Raw genomic sequence first — 11325 nt, forward strand, 5'->3', positions numbered from 1 at the left:
CACTTACCACGTCAACCTGTCATGCTAGATTCATTTTATTGTAAGGCTCCAGTCCGAGGACCGGAGTAGTAGCGTAACAAACTAAGCATGGCTAAGCATAAAGAGATAAAGGCTCTCGCGACGCACACATGCCAAACCTAGTTATGCTAGGAGCAGTGGATCAAGTATTTGAGGCTACAAGGGTGGAAATGCAATAGATAGGATAACTCTACCTATCGATAAAAGACAGTTGAATCGTATGCAATATGTAGGAACCAGAGTAAAAGCAGTTGTAAAACTGATATGAACCAGGCTAGGGCTTGCCTTTGTCCCTGACAAACCGAAGTGGATCTTAGATAATCCTGTACTTGACTTGTTCGTCGAAGGATAGGAATTGATCATCGATGCTGTTGATCTTCATCGTCTCGGACTCGTACTCTATCGATCGCGAAGAAGCAAACACCGGAAAGGTAAAACAACAATCAACACATGGCATAATGCAATGCGCATACAAGTATGAATGATATGTCATATTAATGGAATTGAATAAACCCTAGGTGCATCATCAGGTTAAAGGGGTTCCGGCATCGGACACCGCCATATGAGAGGGGTTCTTTTAGGGTTCACTACATTTGCAAGTTCAAAGGTTGTAATGATGTATGAATTACTCCTAAACTTGTAGAGAATGTTTTTCTGAACATTTCGATATATTATACACCTTTTTCTGAATTAAAATGAATTACTTATGAATTAAGCAAGAATTAAACATTTTCTGAAAAATAGAAAAAGGAATTGTGACGTGGGCATGACGTCATGATGACGTCAGCCACGCCATGAGCTCCCTGTGAGCTCGGGTTGAGCTCAAATCGGACGATTTGGCCCCCGATTGAGGGCGCGCGAGAGGGGGAAAGGATCAGCGGGGCGCGGGCGACCATTTGGTGGTGGCGCCGCCCGAAGGAGGTCGCCGGAGCGGCGCCGGCGTTGAGCGGCGCGGGCGGCCGGCGCAGGCGCGCGAGGCGGCAGCGATTGGAAGGGGGAGAGAGGGCGTGGCAGGGTGCAGGAGGTCGGCCAGCTCACCCTGGTTCCAGTGGAGGCGACGGCGAGCCGGGAGGTGGCCGGAAACGGCGTTGATAGGCGGTGGCCGGCGAGCTCGGGCTCCATCCAATTGGGGCGATTGGGGGCTCCCCGGCAGCGGCTGTTTGCTGGAGAAGGTCCAGGGCGTCGAGGCGGAGCTCCCTGGCTCGTCGGCGGAGCGCGGGAAGGAGCGGAGCGGCGGCGACGGAGAACGGCCGGGCTAGGGTTTGGTGTGGCTCACAGAGAGAGAGAGGGAGAGGAAGGAGGGCGCCAGGGGAAGGAGATAGGGACGGGGAAGGAGGGAGGACGAGGGCATCCTCATCCATCGCGAGGCCAAGCAGGAGGTGGCCGGCGTCGGCCTCTGTCGGCAGGGCACGCAGGTGCCTGCCTGGCAGAGGTAGAAGACAAGGGGCGTTTTGCCCATAGCCCCCTGGCTTTTTGGGAAAACTCTGGAAAATTTAAAACAGGGCAAAAATTAGATAGATTGGGGTATTTTGAACCAGATTTTTGAGGGGATTTTTGCACAAAATTTTAAATAGAGCAAACAAGAACATTGGCAATATTGTTGCAAACCTTTTTAGTGCAAAATTTCTCAAATTAAATGCAAATGCATGCATGCTTATGAACAAACCAGCAACATTATTTGATTAGCAAGGTTGGTCTGTTACAAAAATAAAGCTAAAACGACCTACTACGATTTAGGGTTTTCACCACATAATCGGAACATCCTACTCGTGATTGAGCCTGGCGGCCACGCACGGTGATCGTAAGCCGACCCTAGACAAGGCCTAAAAACCAACACGAAGTTGATCCCCGGAACATCCTGTCTAGGGCTAGCAAACTACACCCTACGCGCCACTGGATCCTTCAACCCGTTTGTAAGGCCTAACTCTGCAGATATTAAACTAATCCTTGAAGAACAAGGAGCAACCATAACGGATCGGATCTACTAAATAATGATCAAGCGGGTGCCGCCCTTACACCTAAGATAGGTGTAAGGGCGGCTAGACGTCTCAGGGTTGCACGACGACAAGCATATGATACGATGAACAATGCTAACCCTAACACGTCTAAGATAACTACGTTGCTCGCCATCAAAAAGGCTTCGATACGAGCAACGCATGAACAACGAATAAACTTGTATCGCCTAGATCGCAAGATGCGATCTAGGCAGCATGATGCTTACCCGGAAGAAACCCTCGAAACAAGGGAGTTGGCGATGCGCCTAGAATGGTTTGTGGTGAACGTGATTGTTGTTTATTTCATAAACCCTAGATACATATTTATAGTCCGTAGACTTTCTAACGTGGGAATAATCCCCACCGGGCACGAGCCAAACTCTATCTAATCGACACGTATCCTACTATATTACAGATACACGGGAAAACTAGCCCAAACTTTGCATATAAGGCCGATTCATGTATTTCTTCCATGTATATTCTTCAAGCCCATCTTTAATCGCGGCCCACCTCTGACTCGGTCAAATTCTGGTGATAACAGTTTTTTGGGCCACCAACGATATATAGATGATCGAGAGAGAGAGATCGAGACTGAAATCCACAAGAATATATATGTTCAAATATACATTAAAATATATGCACGAATGCATTGTAGGCCATGCATGCACACTAATTATATATATATTATGAGGCAACTTAATCAAATGTGTTTTCATTCAAGAGAACTTGTCAAAATTCAAGTTAATTAATTTATCACGATAATTATATAATTAATTAATGAATCTCAGGGATATGTTATACAACATGATCGATATAGGCCATGTATATTTTAATTGGTGTTAATCTACGGTTTGCTAGCTAGTTGCTACATATAGAGCATGTTTTTATTAGATCGGGTTATAGCTAGCTAGTATAGTTTAGGGTTATGTTTTTTAATTAAGTAGGGTTGATTAGCTAGCTAGGGTTAGTTACATATATATGGTTTAGGGTTAATGCATGGCACATTTAATTTAATTAGAGGACCGCGAGGCACCCCCTGCCCTGCTCGATGCACGTACAATTAAGTGTCGTTGGCCTATACGTAGGGTTTAATTAGGGTTTTAGGGTTAGCTAGGGTTTAGGGTTAGGGTTAGGGTTAGGGTTAGGGTTTAGGGTCTAGGGTTTAGGGTCTAGGGTTTAGGGTTTAGGGTTAGCTAGGGTTTAGGGTTAGGGTTAGGGTTAGGGTTAGGGTTAGGGTTAGGGTTAGGGTTAGGGTTTAGGGTTTAGGGTTTAGTGTTTAGGGTGTTTAGGGTTTAGGGATTAGGGATTTAAGCTTTTAGGGGTTGTTTAAGGTTTAGGGATCATCGATCGAGTGCGCACACACATTATTAGAGGCACCCGCTGGCGCCTTTACGCATAAAGTGCATGCGTATATATGTGTGTTTTTTGGGCCACCAACGATATATAGATGATCGAGACAGAGAGATCGAGATTGAAATCCCCAAGAATATATATGTTCAAATATACATTAAAATATATGCACAAATGCATTGTAGGCCATGCATGCACACTAATTATATATATATATATATATTATGAGGCAACTTAATCAAATGTGTTTTCATTCGAGAGAACTTGTCAAAATTCAAGTTAATTAATTTATCACGATAATTATATAATTAATTAATGAATCTCAGGGATATGTTATACAACATGATCGATATAGGCCATGTATATTTTAATTGGTGTTAATCTACGGTTTGCTAGCTAGCTGCTATATATAGAGCATGTTTTTATTAGATCGGGTTATATCTAGTATAGTTTAGGGTTATGTGTTTTAATTAAGTAGGGTTGATTAGCTAGGGTTAGTTACATATATATGGTTTAGGGTTAATGCATGGCGCATTTAATTAATTTAATTAGAGGACCGCGAGATACCCCTGGGCTGCTCGATGCACAATTAAGTGTTGTTGGCCTATACATAGGGTTTAATTAGGGTTTAGGGTTAGCTAGGGCAGATGGTTAGGGTTAGGGTTAGGGTTTAGGATCTAGGGTCTAGGGTTTAGTGTTTAGGGTGTTTAGGGTTTAGGGATTAGGGATTAGGGATTTAGGGTTTTAGGGTTGTTTAAGGTTTAGGGATCATCGATCGAGTGCGCACACACATTATTAGATCGAGGCACCCGCGCCTTTACGCATAAAGTGCATGCGTTTATATGTGTGTTTTTTGGGCCACCAACGATATATAAATGATCGAGAGAGAGATTGAAATCCCCAAGAATATGTTCAAATATACATTAAAATATATGCACGAATGCATTGTAGGCCATGCATGCACACTAATTATATATATATTATGAGGCAATTTAATCAAATGTGTTTTCATTCGAGAGAACTTGTCAAAATTCAAGTTAATTAATTTATCACGATAATCTATTATATTATTAAAACAACAAACAACCAACGGTTTAGATTAGCTAGGTATAAGCATATCACGATTAATGGCCAAGATTAGTTTGGCAAAGCGCTCCCCATGTTTTTATATATACGTGCGTATAAAGTTTCTTCTTCCCCCACGTCTAACCCTAGATATACGAACAAAATCTTCACGCTACAGGAACAATCTGGTACGAAGTCTAATCTACCGCCGCCTCTCCTGCAATGCGCCGCCGGCGGCCGCTACAATCGTGATGAAGGTTATGCCTCATGAATCGAGTCCTCACGAATCGATACCACAGGTGCTATCGCCTATCGATGTCATGGGCATGGAGCCATGGAGGCCACTTAGCACTAGTGGAAAACAGGCCTTTTGATCCGGGTGGTTAGGGCCTTTTGTCGCGGGCGGCCAGCCGCGACAAGCAAGGCGCGATAAAAGGGTGGCCTTTTATCCCGGGTCACTTACGACCCGCGACATAAGGTCCACCACGTGGCAGCCGCGGGGCGCGCAGGGCACGAGCCCTTTGTCGCGGGCGGTATTACCACCCGCGACAAAAGGCCTTCTACGTGGCGCGCGCACAACGCTTCGCTTTAGGGTTTGAGGGGTGCAGCACCCCTCCCCCCGCCACCGACCGCCTGTTATTTCATTTTTTTCGTTCGAAAATGAAAGTTGCATATATTTGTACGCTACTAGAAGTTGTACACATTCATTCATTATATATATATATATAGATCGATCAAACAAATATTGGAAGCAGAAGTCGATTCCCCTTACACATATTCGTAGGTTCCCTACATATATACATGGAGCTCACGATCGACAAACGGTACTAACGACCGTCTATTTGGAGGTAGAACAACTATCCGGACTAAACAAGCCTTTGTTGTTTATTACTTCTCTAACCAAAAGTCCCGCCACTTCCTCCGCGATTCCTAGTGCGTGTTCCTTTGGTTGGAGTCCGTCCCGCATGAAGTCGACCTATATACGAAAATGAGATGAGTATGACTATATCAGTCTTGATAACGAAATATTGATGATAATAAATAAAGTTGTGAATGTTATTGCTTACGTCGAATTTATTTCCGTTCTGCTTCTCGGTGGTTAACATGCGAATGGACTCGCAAACGTAGTATCCACATAGATTCGTCCCTTGTGGCTGCTGGGGGCACGCTACGGGAGTAAATGTTAGCTTCTTTGCAAAGGTAATGTCCTTATGAACATTCTTCAAAGCTTGCCAAGCCCTGCCAGGCAAAAGAATGATTGAATGAGTGGATAATTAATTGATATCTCACGAAAGATAAAGCGCGGCGATGAAGGAAATTACACTTGGAGCAACTTACGCAAGTCCCGGAACCCGTCCGGGCCTCTACTCGGTGGGTCTCTTACTTCAACTATTCCCTTATCAGGTTGAATGTCTAGTAGAATCCGAGTGGAAGCTGCACATGTTATGCATATACGTCAGGAATTACACTTAACATCGAGTAAGAAAAATTGAATGTGCATAAAAGATCATTAAGACTCTCACTCGTAGTTGTAAGGAAACAATATTGAATCACAGAAATATTGCTGCCCCAAAAACCTTAGTAGGTTTCCCCCGTTTCTTCGCGTTTATGCTTCACCGTTTCAACATGTATTTTATCCGGGTCAACAAACCCAACATTGATAATATTATTACTTTTGCACTCACCGATCTTCGATCCGCAAAAGAGAACCCATAAGATATAATGAGTATATATATGCAATGAAAACGAACATGAACTGAATGAAAATGAACTTATATGTAGTTAACAACTTACAAGCAATAGCAACTCATGAGAGATTTGTCGAGGGCTTCTAGATTGAATAACTGCCAGAGTTCATTCATCTCAATATGGATCTCCTCGTTTCGGTAGTAATATTCCCATGGTATACTCGCCACGATGTACATTTTTTCTCCTTGCATGCATCAAGGTACCACTGATGCAAATTCCGCATATGTGTTGGCAGTTTATGCAGCTGCTCTCTGCTGACCAAGTCGGCCCCGTAGACAAATTTAGGAGCTATATCAGCAGTGGGTAGTGCAGCATCTGCGGCACCAAACAATTCCTCCACGGTAACTCCACATTGAGCCGCTAGAGTTGCAGCTTCTTCCATATTGACATCACCACCATGTTCCTCGTACACCTTGGGAACATTAAACACTTTGAGTGCTGGGATCGATTGTTTGGGCTGAGCACCGAGGAGGGGAACTTCCTTTCTCTTTTTGCCTTTTGTCGTTTGCTTGGCCTTGAGGGGTGCACTTGTTGAACTTGACCTTTTCTCATCTGCACTTCTAGCTGATGATTTGCTCGTGCCAGCAATGTCCTTCTCCTTGGCCTTTTCATCCTTTTTTTGGTCAATTACCTTCGCAAGAGTGCGTGTATAGTCATCCTTCTTCTCGTGTAACTCATACTGCGATGGTGTGTTCAGAAAACTAGTAGCATATTCTATTTGCTTCTCTGTGTATGGCTCTGGGCCGGAGGTTTTGGCTTATGGAAATGATCATAGTTGTGTTTCGCAACAGCGGCCGCATTTTCCTCGACGAGTAAGATCCCAAGGACGGGGGGGAGGAACCTTTGGTACTTTTGGGAGGGGCGACCTCTTGGGGACAGGACTCTTGAAACGCTTCCGGCTGGGTGCATTCCGAGTCTTAGTGGGCGGAGGCGGCGGCGCTGGAGATGGAGATGGACTACCGATGTCGTGGTCGACGTCGTACCCACGGGGTGATGGTGGCGACATGTGATCGGTAGGAGGAGGTGATGGTGGCCTGCGATCACCCGGAGGAGGTGATGGTGACCTCGCTGGGACGATCGGTACTAGGTGCTACCCAGCCGGCAGCTCGATGTTCTTCTTTTCCCAGAGAATGATTTCTCCCAGCACCTCTCTGAGTGTAAGCCCCCCATCACCTCCAGGGATATGGAGCTCCAATGTCTCCCACTGCGGGACAACTGAATCCACCCCGACACGAGCATAGCCAGCTGGAATCGGATTGCCATGCCATGTTGCCGGCTCACCTTCAGGTCCAAATGCCGGTAAGACATAGCCGGCCGCCACCTTAACAGAAACCTTCCTGAACACCTCATGGAGATCACAAGGTGTTGTCTCCTTGATTCCATCCAAGGGGTCGCCAGGACCGGCATCTATCATCATCCGTGTAGGAGGGGCCTCCGAGTCGGCCACGCTCGTTGTCTCGTCGCTGAGATATTTCAGCGGTATTATCTGGCGGGCGCTGTCCTTTTAGTTCATTTATCTCCCGCTGCTGCTGCTGAAGCTCCCGCTGCTGCTGGTCAAGTCGGTGTTGGAACTCGGCCATCCGGTCATTCTGCACCTCCAGCTGGCGTTGTTTAGCTCTCGCTCGGCTTCTATAAGTATCCGCGTCGGCCGGAAACCCAAGCGACCATGGAACACTAGGGCCGAAGCCTCTTGTTCGTCCTCCCTTCTCGGGATTACCGAGGACAAGCGTCGGCAAGTCTTTCTCTCTATCGGGAGCAAACTTTAGTTTTCCCGCCTTTATATCCGTCGTCACTTCAATCCATTTTTGCCCGGGTACCCTAACCCCGGTGTCACTTTCAACAATGTTCACTGTCTTCATGTCATACTCACAGCCATGCGCGAGGAACCAATTTCGAGCCCTTATGTCCCATCCTTCTCGCGTGGGTTCTGGAGTGACCCCGTTCAGCTCCATCTCAGCCTCTTGTGCATCCCACTTAGGCATGGCTCTTCCGTAGCCCCCTCGCCCCGTATGATGGTGATATTTCTTCTCGCTTGCATTCTTCTTGTTTTTCGCTGACAGGTTCACAGCCTCCTCCGATTCTTTGTACCTCACAAATTCTTCCCGCTTATGCTCCGCTTCGCTAGGTAGTTCTCGAATAATGGAGGCTTCTTGTCTTTCTTATAATTTTTCCATAACCGGTTCTTATACGCCCGGAAAAGTTCCCCCATCTTCTTAAGAGCCCATTTCTTCACTAGCGCTCGCTGCTTAGCATTCTCAGACTCCGATCCCAAATCTGGCAAAGTGAAATGTGCCATCAGGTCTCTGAAAAGTGTGTCCTTGTACCTATCGGCAACCTGATTTTCGGACACATTCTTCGTCTTGTTCCATTCTCTGACAGTGATCGGGACACGATCTCTAACCACAACTCCGCACTGATTTTTGAACTTCACTCCGACATTCTCGGGTACCACCGGTTGGCCTTCCGGTGATATAACTTCAATTGTGAAGTGGTCTTTCTTGGTCAACTTCTTTGCCGGGCCTCGTTTCTCTATCTTATCTTCGGAGGCCTAAGAGAATACATATAGAATTGCATTAATGCCTCTATACTAATGCCTCAATACATATGTACATATAGAATTCCATTAATACCTCGTCACCGGAGCCGTCGTCGGCTTCTCCGTCACCGGAGCCGTCGGCTTCTCCGTCACCGGAGCCGTCGGGTTCTCCATGACCGGAGCCGTCGGCTTCTCCATCACCGGAGCCGGCTCGGTCGGCTTCTGTACCATCGCGGATTATGTCCGCGAATATGTCTTCCTGTTCCAAGTCCCGTTCGAATTGATCCATTGTTTCGCAAAAGATTTAAATCGATAAGTAAATGTTCAAACACAAACCAAACCCTAACCCTAATCAAACACAAACCAAACCCTAACCCTAATCGGCGACACGTGTTTGCGAGAGGGAGAGGGTGTCGGCGACGCGTGTTTGCGACAGGGAGAGGGTGTCGGCGACGCGTGTTTGTGAGAGGGAGAGGGTGTCGGCGACGCGTGTTTGCGAGAGAGAGAGAGAGAGGGTGTCGGCGTCGGTTGTTCGCGAGAAGGGAGAGAAGAGGGGAGTTGCGGCGTCGATGGTTTTCGCGAGAGGGAGAGGGGTGTCGGCTAGTGTTCGCGAGATGGAGAGGGGTGTCGGCGAGTGTTGTTCGCGAGAAGGGAGAGAAGAGGGGAGTTGCGGCGTCGATGGTTTTCGCGAGAGGGAGAGGGGTGTCGGCTAGTGTTCGCGAGATGGAGAGGGGTGTCGGCGAGTGTTGTTCGCGAGAGGGAGAGCGGTGTTCGCGAGAGTGTTTGCGTCGGTTTAATCTACGAAATTTGAACTAAGTAACTACGAAATTTGAATTAAGTAACTACGAAATTTGAATTAACTATCTACAAAAATTTAAACTAACTAACTAATACTAAATTTAATCTAAATACTAATACTAATACTAACTAACTAATACTAATTAAAACTAAATACTAATACTAATACTAACTAACTAATACTAATTAAAACTAAATACTAATACTAACTAAACTAAACTAACTAACTTAATTAAAAAACTTAATGAAAAAAGGCCGGGGCATGGGCGCCGGCCGGCACCGGCGGCCGCGCGGGGCGGCGGAGGGTGGCGGCTACCTGCTTCTCGAGGGTGGCGCAGAGGGGGCGGCGGCGGCCGGGGGTGTCCCAGAGGAGGCGGCGGCCGGAGGAGGCGGCGGCCGGAGGTGGCGCGCGCGGGAGATCTCGTCGAGGTGGCGCGCAGAGGCGGCCCACAGTGGCGGAGGTGGCGCAGAGGGCGGGGGCGGCGAAGAGGCGGCTCAGAAGTGGCAGGGGCGGCGGCCGGAGGCGAGGAAGATGGCCGGCGGCGGCGGCGGTGGATTTCGGCAGCCTGACGGCGCGATTTCTGCTAAGGAAAATGGCCTCCGGTGTCGCGGGTGGGGGCTCCGCCCGCGGCGGTAGATATTTATACCTAGGGCCTTTTGTCGCGGGTGGGGGCTTGACCCGCGACAAAGACCCCCCTTTGTCGCGGGTCAAGCCCCCACCCGCGACAAAGGGGGGTCTTTATCGCGGGCCGTGGCTCGACCCGCGACAAAAGGGGGTGGGAGGGGGGAGGCGGCCGATCCGCGTGAAGCGCATCCAACGGCTCCGGCCGTTTGAATCCAACGGCCCGGAGCCGTTGGACGCGGATCAGGCCTGGACCGTTTTTGTTTTTCTCGTTTTTTGTTTTTCTGTTTTTTTTAAATAAAAACTATTATTTCAATAACTTTTAAATGGTAACTCAAAAAGAAAAGTGTTATATATGAAAATTGATCAGAAAAATCCAATGAACATGAATATGACATCCATAGAACTATTTGCATCTCGCATATATAAATGCTGACACGTGCCTCGCCCCGCCGACGCCGGCGTGCGACGTGTAGCCACCGCTGACACGTGGCTCACCCCGCCGACGCCGGCGTGCGACGTTTAGCCACCGCTGACACGTGGCTCACCCCGCCGACGCCGGCGTGCGACGTGTAGCCACCGCTGACACGTGGCTCACCCCGCCGACGCCGGCGTGCGACGTTTAGCCACCGCCCGACACGTGGCTCACCCCGCCGACGCCGGCGTGCGACGTTTAGCCACCGCCTGACACGTGCCTCGCCCCGCCGACGCCGGCGTGCGACGTGTAGCCACCGCCGACACGTGCCTCACCCCGCCGACGCCGGCGTGCGACGTGTAGCCACCGCTGACACGTGCCATGCCCCGCGTGCGCTATATAGAGCGACGAGTGCGGGCGCAACCACACGTCGCCACCGCCTCCGCTCATTCATCTCCGGGATGCCTCCATGTCGTCGAGGGGTGTTGTGGGTATACTTCATGGGTGTACCATCGACAGTGCCTAGATCCGGCAAGCCCGGGTGGCCCACAGACGGTGATGAGGCATGTGGCCCATCGGGCGGCCCAGTTGCTGTTGATCATGTAGGAAGAAGTCCAGCCCAGGATCAGCAGGCCGGATCCGCACCGACCTAGGAGTGACCCGGATCCGGGGAGGCCCATGAGGAACCCGGATCCGGTACGACGTGTATGGAAGGCGGATCCGTGACGTGCACGGCAAGATATTGTACCGTAGCTAGGCTGTCCGTAATCCGGCTAGG

Source organism: Lolium rigidum, chromosome 5, assembly GCF_022539505.1.
Source record: "Lolium rigidum isolate FL_2022 chromosome 5, APGP_CSIRO_Lrig_0.1, whole genome shotgun sequence".
In the NCBI taxonomy this organism is placed as follows: Eukaryota; Viridiplantae; Streptophyta; class Magnoliopsida; order Poales; family Poaceae; genus Lolium; species Lolium rigidum.